The following is a 15,417-nucleotide window of genomic DNA, read 5'->3' on the forward strand; positions in this document are numbered from 1 at the left end:
AGAAGCATGTCTCTAAACATTGTCCTTGCCTGTATCCTAAGAAAACCTTCGCGTTTTCGAATAAAGTGAGCAGCGTCCGTTTTATTTCTCACAATGTTGAAAATAAACCTGCCGATGGCAAGCCGCGTTTGCCAGTGGTACGGCTCCCTTTCCGACATAAGGGGGTTTGATTGGGTTTTCTAGTGTTCACTACACGTGCTCCTGTGATCATTTGGTGATTACGTGCTGCTTTCTGATATAGATATCTTTTTTCGTTGTGTGTATTTCCCAAAGGTACCGAAGCTATCCACGCATTGGTGATGACGCTGATTCATGTTCTTCTTTCCTGTATATATACTCGTTTTTTTTTAAAACATCTTTCCGTTTCTAGTGCGCTTCGTCCTGTGTCTCTTCGTTCATCTTCCTGTCAAAGTATTGATTTTTAGTCATGAACGTATAACAACAAGCCCAAGCGGCAGTTCTTCTATGGATGGAACGGCTACGAAAAAGCGGCATTATGCTAATGCACCTTGATATTCACGGAACCCAAAATGCTTTTTTCGCTAATGAAACTGAGGAACCCCGTTTGTTGTTACTTATTTCATATCGTCCAGCTTATTGAAATTTGTTTAAGTGGTCCTCCCGCTCAGCGGTACGTGAATAAGAAGCAACCCCTTAAGAAAGTATAGCCTCCGGGTCTTATCTATCTGGGTCATATTTGGAAATTTGTTGTGGCAGAATTTCGAAATTCCGCTTTAACGGTTATAGATACCGATAGCGTTTCTTGTGTCCTTGATTCAGATATGCAGCCAAAAATGCGAATGCATAGCAGAGCAGGAAGTTCTCATATGGAAAATGTTTCCGAACCAGAAACCTGAACCTGCAAGAAATCTTCATTGTTGTCAACCATATTTAATTAAAAGCAAACATTAGGCAAATTTGAGGCGAGAGGTCAGTGCATAAGTGGAAGATGAAGTGTTCTTTCATGTTAAAATACGTGGCTGCCTGATTTTTCGCGATAACCGATAAAACAATACTCGATGAAAGCAATATTTCGACGTATAAACACCACAACCATTAGCTGCCATTTTTAGGCCTCTTGGCGACGTCACAAAAATCTAACAGTAAGAAAGGCACCAGCACTAGGCGCGCGAGCAATGGAACCCGGTGAAATTGAGTTAACTTTAGCAAGCCTCCACGGTGCCTATCGCATTGCGGACGAGCGTCACGGTAGGGAAAGATGGTGATAGGTAGGCGAGAAATTTAACAGTGGCAATTAGGTGGCGGGGGCGGCAGTATACTATCGTCTTTAAATGACACCTGCCGAGAAGTGAGCGGATGCAGGGGCAATTTTTTAACACCGGAGCTGTTTGGGGATTTGCAATGACCGTTGATGTCTCTCGCGTCAAGCGGAGGTACCCGGCTGGGACGACAGATGACGCCAACACCTCGACAGCCCTCAGGTCGCCCTCCCGACCCGTGCGCCGGGGAACCCTTTATATGCACCGCGTTTTGGTTTTTTCACTACTGAAATCAAAGCTTTCAACTTCTACCAGCCAATGCTTTCGTCGAAGCGTGCGTCACTAGAAACTCCGAACGAGGCTAATTAACTGTACTGGCACCGCCAGAGATTGACCCACGGCCTGAAGAGAAGTGGAGCGAGAGCCCATCATCTTAGCGACTAAGCTACGCCGACACGTGGATACGGGGGGACAGACGCTGTTTTTGATTCAACGGCTGGAGAGGAGGAGGACGCTTTTTGGGGATGACAGATGAAAAAAAAAATAAATCCCGCCATCTGCGCGAAGTGAATGATGATGAGTGGGGCGAAGCTCCAATGCTTATCGGTAAAACCGTGAAACATTCGCCCACACATCATGTAAAGACTCGACCCGTTGTTCCAGGAATGATTGTATATACACTTATATACACGATGTTTATTATTTCCATATCGATGCAATTATATACACCGATATGCACACAACATGTAATCATTAACATGTCGATGAAATTATATACAAAGATAACATTACAGATTACAAAGCTGTGGGACGCATTTTCCTTCGAAAATTACAATTTTGTTGTCGGTGAAGTACGTGGTGACAGGATCTTGGATGATAACTAGCGCGCGCGCACCCGAGTATGCACCAGAGCAGCGGAGACGGAGGAGTACAGGTGTATGCCGCGCCGATGATGATGATGATTTCTATTGGTTGCCCCTTTGTATCGGGGTGATGACATGTCATCTTACCAAAAAGGACTAATATACCTATGTTTTACACTTTTGGTTCAATACTAGCGCTGTTTAGGGCAGGCACAAAAAGCTTATTAGGCACAAAATACTTTTTTTTCTGTTACAGGTGGTAACTGTCCTAGGCAATATTCCCCTCTCTGCTTTTCGTCCACCAGCATTCTAATCTTCTTTTCGTCCCCTCGACAGCCTTAAAGTTAACTTCCTCTGTGATTCTCACACAACCCTCACATTCTAACACGATGTGCTGCATAGTTTCTGTTTCTTTTCCGCATACCACGCATACCCCATCATTTTGTGAACACTTCCCCACAAAACTCCTAGTTCGCAGGCAACCTGTTCTAGCCTCAAAAAGCAAAGCACTGCCCTAGGAATTATCGTAGAAAGTTTCCTTTCTGATGTTCATGTTCTCAGCCCTGTACATCTCTAACGACGTTTTAGCTTCCATCTTTTCCCTCCATTCATTCGTTTCAATCTGCCGTGCCTCTTTTTTGGTTACCTTGGCTGTTTTGGATGCTCCACTGTTCTTTACATATTTCATCGTTAGCCTTCTAGTCTTTCTTAACCACTGCGTGTCCACGCTTTTCAAGTATAGGTACCTAAAAACCTTAGCTGCACACCTTCGTTGATCCATTGCCCTCAACCACATCTCAAAGCATATTTTACTCTGAGCTTCTCTAACTTCAAACGACGCCCAGCCCATATCTCCCTGAACTGCTTCGTTAGTTGTTTTTCCATGCGCGCCTAAGGCCAAACGTCCTACCGTTCTCTGGTTTACTTCAAAGCCTGATAGACGTCTGATTTAAAGCAGAGTACAGCATTCGCAAACGTGAGACCCGGAACCATTACTCCTTTCCACATTCCTCTTACTAGTTGATATTTGTTATACCCCCACAGAGCTCTATGCTTCATTACAGCTGCATTTCGCTTTCCCTTAACCTTATTTTGCTCCTCGTGAGTACTTAGGTAGTTATCCCCTTCGTTTATCCACACTCCCAAATATTTATATTCCTTCACTCTAGGTAAGTCGCCTTGCTGGATGGACACTACGTCGGTGGTAGCGTCATTGCAAATCATTATTCCTGATTTTTCTGCACTGAAATTTAATCCGAGGTCAGTGGCTTCCTGGCCGCAAACATTTATTAGCCGCTGCATATCGGTTTGGTTATCAGCTGAAAGGACAATGTCGTCTGCGTATAACATTCCCGGAATATGCTGTTGTACCACTTCGCCTTGCAGCATATGGGGTAGGCTAAACCCTACTTGACTTTCTTCCAGTTTCTTTTCTAACCCTGCAATGTAAAGCATGAACAGTATAGGGCTCAAAGGGCATCCCTGTTTCAGTCCCCGATGGATGTTGCCCTGCTGGGCGCATTTCTGTCCTTCCCAAGCAAGGTGCACTCTATTGTCTTTATAGATTGCTTTAAGGAACTGTACTAACTCGTCATCTAATCCCTGGACTTTCAACATTCTCCACAGCCGTTATCTGTTTACGTTGTCATATGCCCCTTTAATGTCCAAGAACGTAATCCATACTGGTCTATTCGGTGCTTTCGCAATTTCAATGCATTGCGTTATCCCGAACAGATTGTCATCCAGTCGCCTGTCTTGTCTAAATCCATTCTGCAGTTCCCCAAGTATTTCATTTTCTTCCATCCATGCTTGAATTTCTGATTTTATCGCCTGCATTACGAATCTATAAACCACTGACGTTACTGTGAGAGGTCTGTATGAATCAATACTGGCTTTGTCTCCTCTGCCTTCATCCTAATTTCTAACCAGTCCTCTGGTATTTGTTTGGTTTCTATCACCTTATCTATTGCCCTCATAAACGATTCCTTACTTTTAGGTCCAAGTAGGTTTATAAGTTGCATTGGTATTCCGTCCGGGCCCACTGCTGTCTGGGGTGAAACCTTTTGCTCTGCTTTTTTCCAATCAAGGTTGCTCAAACTTATTTCCCTTTCCGCAGTCTTTTGTGGCGCTGATGTTATCGGTGCATGTTTCCCTACCACTTCTGTCCTAAACTTCTCACTAATCACTCGATGAATATGCGCCAACGCGTGCTCTCCTTCTAAATGTTCCCCCTCCTCAACAATCAGGAATTTTTGATGGTTATCGTTTTTTGAGCTTTGTAATTTTACATGGTTCCAAAACTTCTTGGATGCGCTTTTGTCCTTCTTCCGTATTTCTGCCATTCATTGTTCGCTTTTCTGCTTGATCTTTGCTTGCACCATTTTCTGCACTTCTAGTTTTTTCCCACGGTAGACATCCCACTTCTCCTTCACTACCTCCGGTTTCATACCAGTTCTTCTTGCTTCGCTATGTTCCCTCGACGCCTTTCATCGCTGGTCAATAGCCTCTTTTATTTCCTTATTCCACCAGCTTCTCGGCTTTCTCTTCTTTTTCCATCGGTTTCGTTCCTTTGCTTCATTCATCTTACCCTTTATGAACGCAATCATTTCGTCGTAATCCCAATTTTCGCCTGGGTATTTATTGATTTCATCTTCCAATCTATCAGCGATGATCTTTAACTGCTCATTATTCAAATTATTTCCTCCTATTGTACCTATTTCTGCATTTGTCAGGGTTGCGCCTCCAAAGTGCAAGCTGAACCGCTTGTGGTCGCTTCCTAAGCTGTCTGTTCCATTTTCATCTATCCTCATTTCCCGCAGCCTTCCGTATACTGTCTCGGATACTAAACTGTAGTCTATGCTGGACTGTCTGTTACCGCTTTCCCGCGTTATTTGTCCGTCACACTTGCTTTCCGTGTTTTCTATTACAAACCGGTTTTCCTGGCATAGATCTATCACTGGAGAACCGTTGTGGTCTGTGTATCCTTCCAAACCTTCTATATGGGCATTCATATCTCCAACTATGATTATTTCGCCCGACTCTTTGAACTCGCTTATATCTCTTCTCAAACAGTTTACCATTTCCTCATTTTCCTCCCTAGCACTACTTCCGGTCCACAGATACACCACTCCTAACCATGTGTTTTCCCCCTCTATGGTGCCTCTAACCCATAAATGCTCTTTACAACTTTCATGCACTCTCTGCCAGCCGGTCCCTTGTTTAATGAGCATGCCAGCACCTCCCCCTTTCTTCATTCCTGTGGTCCTGTTGCAACCTTCCCAGACATAAATGTCTATGATAGGTGGGGCTTCTAGGTCCCGGAGGTGAGTCTCGGCTAAAGCATACACGTCTATTCCTTCCCGTTCAAGTTGCTTTTGAATTTCCAACTTATCTGGCTTTCTGCCTCCCTGCATACTTATGTAGCTGATTAAATATTTATTGCATTTCATTTTCCCTTTCTGCATACGGGGTCTGTTTTTGTCTTTTACAGAATTGTTTGCTCCATTGCTTCCACTTAAATGGCTTGTGTCAACGCTCTCAGTTACGTCCGTAGGTTCTCCGTTTAGCTCAAGGCATGGCTGCCTCCAAGCGTTGAGTGTGCATGTGTCTCTTGCTTCCCCTTTGTCTCCTAGTCTGCCTTCCTTAGCTGCGCGGGGCCCCATAAAAATGCTACCGCTCTCCCACCTAAGCGCCACCCCACCTTGTTTCCCAGCCTGGGGCTGAAGTGAATCCCGTCCCACTGAAAAGCTTGCCTATGTCCGATGCTGCCCACTACCCTGTTCACGTCTATCACTTCCAGCCCAAGTTCCCTGCCGCACCTCACGATCTCGCTGTTAGCAGCGAGTACTATCCGTTCGGTATGCACGCCCTGCTTCATCACCTCCGGCACGGTTCAGACTGCAATGCACACATTTGGGGCCGTCGCCCGCAGGTGCTTTACCCCGTTCGCTATCTCCTGGCCAAGTTTTCCCTCCTCTCCCTTTAGAACATCGTTAAGCCCCGCGGCAATCACCACAAGGTTTCTGGCTTTACTAGACAAGGCCAGCTGCCCCTTCGCTGTAGTCATCACCGTCTGCATCGTTTTACCTTGGAAACACCCCACCTTCACACGCTTATCCCCCTTTACCCTTTCCACTATGGCAGCGCTGCTGCTCTTCATGTTAGAGTCACCCGCAATTATTACCACGCTATCATCTGCCACGTGCCGCTCTTTACTAGTACCTGGGTTATCGACTGGTTTTGCTGTCCTATTTCGCAGCACGTGGGAGCAGCTGTTGCCTATTCTTGCTTCCACCTCCGGTGTCACCTCGGCGCATGCCTCCGCTTCGCTGCATGGGCCGAGGTGGTCGTCATTTGTTGGCGAAATGACGCTCCTTTCTAGCTTCCTCTCAGCTGCTTCTAACTTTCCCTCAACGGCCCTCCGTTCATCGCGTTCGTTACTTAGCGCTGCCTCCAGTTCTGCAACCCGCTTAGCTAACCCCGAGTTGTCCACTTCTACGCGTTCTAGCCGTGACACCACTACGCATAACCGACACGTACCTGCCCCTTCGTCTGCCTCGCCTCCATCCCGCTGAAACTCCTCTACGTCTACGTGCCGCGGACAGCTACCACACTGTACCAGCTTTCTACGCGTCATCTCGGCTGACACCCCGACACAACGAGAAAGAAACCGTGCAGGTAAATACTCAGCTTCGGCTGTCCTCCGCTGTCTCGGCCGTTTCGCTGTCCTTCACTGTAGAAACACGCTGTTGTCGGAGCACCAGAAAAGCACGTCCAAAAGGCGCGCCGCGGGCGACCTATGAACTATTGCACAGCTGCGCCTCTAGCGGTCGCCTCGAGAACTAGTGGACACGGCGCACCGAGGGACTTGCCCTGAGCAAGAGGAGCTTCGCCCCTAAAAAGAGTGACAGGGAGGCAGTGAGAGAGATGGGAACATAGCCGCACGCGCTGCCCTCTTCTTCACCGTTCGAAAGACGCTGCTCTCCATTTTTTTATGCCGTCGCACTGCCGGAATACAGCGGTGGTGTCCCCCGCTCTAGCCCAGCCGTGGCCAACGCTGCTGCGTTGTGGATGCCACCCTCCGCGAATTCCAGGTACCGAATGGCAGAATCTTTCGTTTCCCTTTTTCTAGAGCCACATGTGGGAATTGAAGTGACGTCGCACTGGCAGTTGTAGTGGGTGTCGTTTACAGCTGTGCTTTCCAACCACCTTTTCTGCGTGAATTGGAGCCATTTTTTTCGATTGCTGTGCTTACTCGTTACGGGATCATCGCTGAGAAACATTCTCTTTTCTGATCGTATTCTGGGAACGTCAGGTATGCCGGTCTCCACCGCGCCGTATATTTTGGAAAAGATCACATATACTGGGAAAAGTTGGTAGATGATGTGCTTGATATGAACGATCAATCTTTTGATGCTCAGAAAAAGTGGCAATATATGGTTGGTTAAGGAAGGACAAAAAGTTATGGAAACGCAGAAGCAGACCGAAGAGACATCAGCTAGAAGATCCCGCCCCGGTGGCTTCTGCGCAAAAGATCCGGGTAATATGCCCACAACTATCTGCACAACCTGAGGTAAAATAAAGCTCCCGAGTGTTTAATGTAGAGCGGACTAGACGTTCGAGCGGGGAGACGTCATGCTGCCCATTAAGCGTTTCCTGTTCCGCCGGCAAGTTCTCCCCTGATCTTGCTTAACCTTAGCGTGTTGTGTCGTGGATTAGCGAAAGAAACCGAATTTCCAGTGAGAATAAGCTTTCTGTCTGGTATGAGGAAGAAATATCGGACGCTCCCGTAATTGTTTGTGAATGATGCGTCGATCATTGTTCGTGGCCTGGCGCCTTCCTAAATCCTCACCCGGCTTCTTAAAGGCCGTCTGGAGCCCACACAGGAACGAGGCAAACATAAAACTGCCTTCGTTCCGTTTGGTGCAGTTCTCCGCTTAGCATTCGAAACATGTGTTGGCCCCAGGGTTCGCGGAATCGTCTAGGAGGTGCCGAACGTGAAGAAGCGCGGCTAACTTGTTTCGTCAGCCTCGACAATATGCACCGTACTGCCCTACTAAAATAGCTCACGTTGAACTACTCTCGCATTTCAGTGGAGGTTTTTACGAAAACCGCCGTCCACCCGTGGATTCCTACCTGTAAGAATTGAAAAACCCAATACAATAGTCTGCGTATTTTTTATGCTTCGGAGGCGGCGATTCTTTATATGACCGTATTAATGGAGTTCACTCTTGGTACTCTACATCCTGTCTGCCTCAAGATGTGTTGGTTATCCGTCAAATTTTACTTCTGAATTTTAATTCGGCGCAAAAGCGATGGCTATATGTTTTGGTCTATCAGGCCCCCCAAGAGCCTCGCGTCTTCATTTGCGAGGTGACGACGCACAATCGTGATTTTTTCAGGGACATGTAGCAGAGACATATTGGTGAAATTCTGGGAAACACCAAGTGTCATTCTCATCTGGGAGTCGTACTGAACTAACTACGGGCCCCGGCCATTGATGTGTTGAAAATACTGGCTGAAGCCATCGTAAACTAAGGTACGCCTCCCTAAAGTTTCATTACGAGCCACTTACTTACTAACAATGAACGTGTGTTCGTTTTCTCGCGCGGGCATGCGCTCGTTGGGAATTTCGGTGCTTTTGTTATCATCATCACGATCACCATCTCTTTCTTTTCGTTTCTTCCTTCTGTCTGTTGCCCTGCTTAGAGGTTAAGACTATACTTAGGCTTAAGTTTAGGTAGCGGCATAATGGTCTCTAAGAGCCACTGTGTCAAGCAACGTGTACATCATTGCACATCTTTCTGCGTGAATCAATTGTGGACGCTAGTGTTCGTTTGATAACGTAAAAATGTGCGTCGGGGTGGCTCACACTATCGTTCCCGCCCTCTGCGTACCTTCTACATTCCCCTTTATTGCAGGCGGTGGGGTTCGACATACTACTTCTGAGCCAACGGAATTGAGTTACCGCGTTTCGGCGGCGTTTGTTGTCTCGCTCCAGAAGCCGCTTCATGCTACCGTTTCAATAACGTTCAAATGAGTCCCCGTGGTCCGTGCATGATGAATCTCGTTGCGCCGAAGCGTTCTCATCTGAAACTGAAAGTAGTGTTAGTGAGTGCGTTCGTTATTTTGCGATTGCAAGAACTAAGTATTTCTGTGTCTTCGTAGAAGCAACTGAAATATTTTAAAAATTCCATCTCCTCATTTACGTGCGACAGCCTTTGAAAAGAACCGGGAGCGTTCTAGAACTACGATCAAGAATCAAACATTCATTACTTGTAGTCCAAGAAAAAAGTATATCCTGTGAAATATGTGCCCCTGTGAGCACCGCCATTACGTCCATCTCAGAAGACGCGTGACTGAGAAGAAACCATTATCCAAAAATAATTAAAAAAACGAAAGAAGAGGTTTGGAAAAAATGCCAAAATAATGCTGGTGGTATCTTAACTTTGTTTGAGCCGAAATGAAGATTGTTCTCTTGTGAAACTCCATACATCGTGGGGCCTCGTCCACGAAAACAACGTACAATATCATCTTACCGTATAAATGCGGCCAGAGAAGCATTCATATGTCATCTCTCAAGCGTAGGAAGGGTTAGGGCGCAGGTGTGGGCCACCTCGTTCAAATTGCGACACGCGTAACCAAGTGCGAACATGATGATATGAAAATCAGGGATTGCCTTAATTTGCCTGTAAGGATGACCTTCGCGACGTCAGAGATTCACTCATCGTGGTAGCCTAACCACAAGACTTGATAATCTATAATGATGGTCGCGTAATTTCCTATCATGCAAGGGCCAAGGCAAGTGTAATTTGTTCTACGGTTCAGATGTTGGCAAGAATGGCACTTAAGATAGCATAGAATCCGTTGTTCTCCACGACGGCCGACGTACACGCCCTGTGAAGAGGCAAGGCAAAGCATCTGCATATCCAGTAGCGTTTCAAGCTTTGAACTTGGAGTAACGGTAGGCAACGCAATCTCTGCAGCGCCTTTGCATGTACACCCTTCGTGAAACTTTTCTGGGCCAATAATAAGCCTTCTCGACCACAAAGAATTCATAGAATCCGCTGCACCTTTGAATTATAAAAATATTTTTAAGGCAGTCAAAAAGAAAGCTGTTTTCTGTAGCTTTCTTGCATAAAAAGTTTCAGCCTCGCTCGGGATGTGAGCTTGTACACTGAATTTTTTGCAGCCTTCGCGTTTCTGGCTTGGCCCACAAAATTTTGACACAAGGCTGTACGTTAGGTTCATATAAGTAGATATAACTAAGACCATGATGCAACGGCCAATGAGAGAGCATGGATGGAAGAATATATTTCGCTCAGACAGCGGACAGTTAAAGCTACTTATTATGTCCCCCAACTCAGAAATCTGGACTTGAATGTTAAGTTTGCAAGACAGCAGAAACAGCGCAAGGGAGAACTCAGGAAATAAAAGGACAATTCGCTCTTGAATATGAACACTCATTAATCATAGAGCATTACCCGAACAGACGACAAGAAAACGAATTCTTCGATACGCACACCTGGATGATCAGCCTTCCAAATTCATGTGGCACCAGAAGCTCCCCAGGTCACCCAAGAAGATACCTCCTCGTAGAGGGACTTCGCAGAAAACAGCGTATCATCCTGTTGTCCTTCCTTTCTCCGTCCTTCGCGCTTTTCCTCAGGACTTACTAACGCCGAAGAGTTGGTCTTTTATGCTGAAAAGATTACCTGCATCAGCTCTTAAAACGTAGTGGGAACATTGAGCTTCTGGAAACGCCTTTCTACTAGGAGTGGCCGAGATTTCTAGATATGTAAAAAAGAATTGCTGGGCACTGTAATGGTTTGGCGGGAGTTTCCCGCTGAGACAGATGCAGATCACTGCCAGGATGAGTGTCAAGTGATCCGCTGACGTAAATACACTACCGAGGTAAGATCTCACTGCTTCTTTTCTTATACACGGGAACTTTTATCAGCCGGTGACACTTTCCAAACAAATTTAAATTTTCGGCGTTAAAGAGGCCACCGCAACTGTTTGGTATGAGGCACGCCATGGTTAGGCACCCCTGACTAGTTTTGACTACATGGGGATCTTTAACATCCACCCAAATATTGCAACTCGGGAGATTCAGCTTCTCGCCTCCCCCCAAAAATGCGCTTACGCGGCCATGTTGGAAAGCACGTCCTCCTGATAGCAGCACAATGTCTTTGCCACCGATCCAGGTGGCTATTTCGGTTAAGTATGTTTGAAGCATTGCAAAACCTCAAGGGCATTGCCTATTGAAGGGCTATTCACATCCGCACTGTTTTTTTGCTGAGCACATTTTTTTTTACTTTTTCGTTTTGTCAAATGCCATTTGTCGCTACAGAGTTTTCTCTTAATGCTAATAGGACCCGTGCTAGCATGGCGGGCTGGTACAGCCACGTCCTCTTTTGTCGTTTATTGTTTGTTCCAAGTTCCTTTCTAGGCCCATGTCCCGAGGTACATATGACGAACTTTTAATATCTGGCCTCAATCTGCTGACACCATGAGACCTTTTTGTCATTTAAATGTCTTTTAGTATCTCTTATCTGGTACCCTTATCAAAAATCTCTTATTTTGAAAATTGCCTTTTATGCAGATGTCATTCGGAGCTCACACAAGAAACATCTTAAAAAACCAAACCATACCGTACAATCACTGTAATACAAACTTTGAAACCACTTCAATGAAAAACAACTTCTTATTTGTAAGCTCAACGAACTTGTTCCTTCGCAATCTTCCTTCCAAACTATCTGCTAATCCTCCTTGTAATATGAGTTTCGCCGGTAGAGTCTGGTGAACCACAAGGCAGTGTAATGGTTCTTCTCTTATTCCCGTTGTTTATGAATGATATGCGAAAGTCATTTTTGTCCACATGACACTATTAGCTGTTAACCGCGTACTATGCAACCGTATTGAAACACGTGCCACGCAGGTGGAATTCCGTTATATTCTCTAAAATTAAAAAAATGGTGCGCACTTGCAAACAGTTTTCAACTCCGGAAATGCGCTTTACGTGTCTTTACAATAATGTCATATTGGTTAAGCATACCTTATGGGAGGTGTCACGTTAAAGAGAGCACCAATATTCGCGCACCTAGGTGTAAAACGTTTCGTCCTTTCAGTGAAATAAGCATATTGAATATATATGTAGAAATGCCTGAAACGCTTTGCGCTCACATTGATGAAAGATTTATAATATTGCAAAATGTTTTACTTATAAAACTTAATTACAACTAAATATTTATTCTGCTAAGTTGTGGGGCCTGTGCACTCCAAAAAAAGTTTCTCAGCTGAATACGATCAAATGTCTTGCTGCAAGATTATTTTTCACAAATACCGTGGTTGAGAATTCCCACCAAATTCAGTGAACTATGGGGATTTCCCTTCCTAGATTCAAGAATGCAGTGCGACCGATGGAAGTGCATTTTTCTTGTTCGACATGGCCATATAAAATTAGCAAATCTGATTATATTCGCAATGGTGAAGGATGTGTGTTTAGCCTCCCACCACTCGTAATAACAGTTGTAAATACAGCTGCTTCCTGAGAGCAATAAAACAATGAAATATAAAATCTGTTATCCAAAGCCAAGTACGTACTTAATCTAAAAATAACTATCTTGAAATTGTCAACAGCGCATACGTACGCGACCAGTGACTTAGCAGAAGTTAACAATGTTATCACCGTTATATGGCATCCTGCCATTGTGTTTGTGTTAAATTTTAAAACTGTACATTTTTTTGCATTTCCACCATAGCAGTTTCTTTTGCATCCTGTAAGAAATTCGTACTGTCTCCTCCAACTCCTGTAATAGCTTCGAAGTGGGCAGACAACAGAAAAAACAAGTACAATAAATTGAAATGGCTTCTTGCGAATTCTTTTCAGCCCAAAGTGGACACATACACAAAAACCTCCTCACCTTCAATGTTTTCCATGTCCCTTTTTCGATGATATGTCCAATCGATATCACCCGGAGGCTTTCCCTCTGCAGTTATTTGCTCGCTCATTTACATAGAGCTGTCACAAAACCACTCACTTGAATTACTTCAAAACAGACTTAAGTCAGCAAACGAAACGCGGTTTGGTAAATATTTTTTGTGCATTATCATATTACATACTTAAGAGTTGTCGCCGCACCATAATTTAGGACGGTCGGTGTTCATCGGTGATAGGAACTTTCGGTTTGAACGTAGCCAGGAGTAGTACAAACGGGGACCGCTTTCTTCGAAAATACGTGTTGAGGATACATCAAAGCACAAATTTGTGGAGACATGATTTTTGGTGTCCTCATTTTGTGTGCCCTACTTTACACCTCGGGCGCCCAGCTTTATCCTCTTGCCCTGGACGTCATGGCCAACCTCAACAGCCAGTGGTTTGTCGCAGTCGCCGCTTTCGGAAACGCCTCAACCTTGCTTGCGCCACATATTGCCCACTTCCCAAAGCCCGTGTGGCTATGGACTCACTTTCGTGACGAATCGTTCCACCTGTGCAAATCCGTCCTGGAGCACGAAGCTCGGCTTTCGAAAGTCGCAATTTTTCTTCCTTGGCGAACTAATCTTCCGGAAGACTTCGTGGCAAAATTAAATGAACTTGCCCATTTGGCAGTTCAAACACACTGGGTGATCTCCACGAAAGAAAACGAGTCGTTGGACTGGGTAAAGACTTTGCCCGTCGGCGCATGCCAGGTTGTCACCGTTTCCGAAACATCAATCCAGGAGCCGGTGAATGGATACAGTAACTGCAACGCACAGCGGAAAAACACCTCAATGGTGTCGCAGGTATTTAGTGTTCGCGAAGCTTCTCCCAAAAAGTATCCCGCAAATTTGAATCTGAAGATTGTTTCGCCTTACCGGCTGAAGGACGACGGACACACCGACGTAGTTCCAGAAGTGGCTGCAGTATTGCTAGCCTACTTCACTTTAAACACAACCCTCATATTGTTCGGAAGACATGAATGGGGAATGAGTGACGTTCTGGTCAAGACCAGATTGGTCGACATGGACATATTCCCTACGCCATTTTCGGGGATATTGAAAAATAGTTTTTATTTCTACGCCATGTACCCGCCTTGCCATATTTGCTTTTTTACACGCCGTGTGCAAGGAAATGTGTCTTTACTTCTGGAAGGAACAACGACTATCATCTTTTCTGTATTCACTATTGCTGTCTTTGCGCTGGTAATGATTATTATGTACCACCGTCTTGAGTGCCAGGTGAACAGTAAGAGTGTGTCGCCAGTAGTTTTGTTCCTTACTTCAACTTTTTTTGGTAGGGCACCGTACAACATTCGCTGCAGCCTAATTTCAACAAAAATATTGCTTGCTTCATGGATGTTGGGGACCTTTTTTGTTGGATGCTATCTTCAATCTCGCATCACAGCGGATATCTACGCACCAAGCTTTGTTCGCGAGGTCGAAAGCATAGAAGCGCTTCAAAAGCTCATGGACTCCGGGGATATCCTTCCATGCATAGATCGAACATCGTTTTTGGCCCTTTACCACAACATGGAATCAGAATTTTCCAAAAAACTTACCTCTATTCTTCGAAGTCGGGCTCCAGAGTGCGTAGCTGAGGACGCGATGAAGACGTGTTGCCGCCCTGGCCTACCGCAAAAGCGAGTTTGCGTCCGCCCGTCTTGCGGCTACGACGTGTTCCTCGCTCATCAGTATGGCCTAATGAAAGGCCGTGGGGATATAAATATGTATCAAAGAGTATCTTTAACGCTTCGGAACTTTCCCCAAAGACGACAGCACCGGCGCCTGCTTCTGGCTATATCTGAGTCCGGATTGGACTTTTTCCAAGAAAGGAAGGCTGGCGTAGCGCATCCTTTAGAAGGAATCAGAACTGTAAAGTACTTATTTTCTAACTACCTATGGGCATTTGCTATTGGATGCGTCTCCGCTGCATTCGCGTTCTGTTTTGAACTTATGAGTGTTCGAACCGTCTCCAAATGTCGCACCTGGGACGACTCCAAAAATAAAGTACGCAATTAAAAATTTTTGTCTTCAACATTTTCCCAACTCTAATTAGTGGATTGGCCAATAGCCCTAATAATTCCCGGCAATATCAGAATTATGAACGGATGCTAATAAAAGGTTTGTGGTCGATTTTCCCGTCTTCAGCTGATGGAGTGCTATGCTTATTGATGCATCTTAAAACACGTGGAATTTCTATCCTGTTGAGCCAGATGAGCAAATAAACAATACTCCAGCTCCAAGTATCTCCGCAATTGCCACCTTTAGCCTCCTCGATGTCCCTGAACTGGATAGTCCGGGTTCATTAGGAACATGTTCTTCGAGCATCAAGCCACACAGAAGTAACCTGGACT

Source organism: Haemaphysalis longicornis, unplaced genomic scaffold (assembly GCF_048455015.1).
Source record: "Haemaphysalis longicornis isolate Haplotype H1 unplaced genomic scaffold, Haemaphysalis longicornis Haplotype H1 scaffold_8, whole genome shotgun sequence".
NCBI classification, from domain to species: domain Eukaryota; kingdom Metazoa; phylum Arthropoda; class Arachnida; order Ixodida; family Ixodidae; genus Haemaphysalis; species Haemaphysalis longicornis.